This window comes from Lygodium microphyllum, chromosome 5 (genome assembly GCF_053477565.2).
Source record: "Lygodium microphyllum isolate KBCC chromosome 5, Lygodium_microphyllum_v1.1.10, whole genome shotgun sequence".
NCBI classification, from domain to species: Eukaryota; Viridiplantae; Streptophyta; class Polypodiopsida; order Schizaeales; family Lygodiaceae; genus Lygodium; species Lygodium microphyllum.
In genome coordinates this window covers 109,432,972-109,434,454 of record NC_141139.1, presented here as the reverse complement: position 1 = coordinate 109,434,454, position 1,483 = coordinate 109,432,972, and the positions used below count along the sequence as shown (strand labels likewise).

General features: G+C 44.6%; 1 pseudogene; it reads right to left on the bottom strand.

The window, feature by feature from the left end:
• Positions 1–304: 304 nt before the first annotated feature.
• LOC148036271 (soluble inorganic pyrophosphatase PPA1 pseudogene) lies at positions 305–1,247 on the bottom strand (annotated as a pseudogene).
• Between the last annotated feature and the right edge of the window lie 236 nt (positions 1,248–1,483).

Genomic DNA, 1,483 nt, shown 5'->3' with positions numbered 1-1,483 from the left:
AACAAGGAAAGAGGCTAACAAGAAGAAATCGAATTTTTGATGCCAAAGTTCACTATATTCATTGTCAAGTAAATTACATGAGGTCCATGTTCAAAAAAATCTGTAGTATCTCATAACCTGTTTTGCATTCAGGTATTTGAAGACAGTTATGCCATTGGCACATAGGCTTGAAGTGTCTTGAAGAGTTCTACTGGAAAGAGTTTTGTTGGGCAGCAATTCTAAGCCTTTTCTTGATCTAATCATTGAGCAATCAACCTATAAGTCTACCCAACATTCAGCACCAGTTCAAGGCTGTTCTCAGCATTCAAATTTCAGCAAGTCTGTGTGGAGGAAGGTCTATGATGTCTTTGTAATGTCGAAACTCGGGATCATCAGAACAAACAGCTATGATTTTGTCATCTTTCTCACCTTGATCTATCATTGACATAAGAACAATTGCTCTTGTTCGAAGGAAACATCTTGGAACAACAGGTTCTTGCATAAGGACCAGCACATCCATGGGATCATTATCCTCACAGAGAGTTCGGGGAATAAAGCCATAGTTGTGAGGGTACACCACTGAGGAATACAAAACTCGATCAACCTTGATGAGCCCTCTCTTCTTATCCAGCTCATACTTCACTTTGCTCCCCTTACTGATCTCAGCAACACAATTGAAGACAGATGGAGCTCTAGGTCCAATCTCTAAATCATGCCAGGGGTGTGCTAATGAGCAGAGAAAAACGGACGTCCTCTCAACGGTGTCGCTCTGTCGTCTGTAACCTGGTCGTTGTGGTCAAACATTTACATACTGAAGTAATGAATTGACATGACGCTGCACCAGGCCATCGCTGATTGCTCAAGAATGTCCTGGGAATTCTCAATAGCCACGATAACCCTTGCAACTAACTATAGCTTCTTCCAAGTCTTACCGACATTGATGATAAATATACCATCAGAACGCCTCTACCACACGTATCGCTCCATCTGAAAGTCGCAATTCTTGGTGCCGAGATGCACATCAGCGCGGCGAGAATGAGCTGGATGTCGGATTCCTTCAGAGAGAGCACCATGGTGGCAGTCGTGGTAGCATCTTACGAGCGATCTCGGTTTGTCAAAGAGATGATCTGCGCTTCTGCTCCTGCCTGCCAAAGAAAGGGCCACAAAGCTTGTCTACGTGCGCACTAGCAAAGAGCCTAAGGAGGGGTATTCAAAGAAGCTCTCCACAGTCATGGGCTTGGTGGGGATCATCTTCACAAACCCAGCATCGCCGTTCTTCAGGAACTTCGGCCATTACATCCCCCTGCTCATCGAAGTCACCTCCGTCATAGTAGCATCCTCATCCTTCACTCGAAATGCTACTGTGTTGAAATGTTCCAAGTCAAAGACCCCATTTGTCTGCCTTGTGCGAATACCAGAAAACCCACTGTGTGTCATCTTTTCCATTCCATGCTCCTTAAGCTCTACTGATAAGTTACCAGGAAATATTGCTGTAGATCCTCCC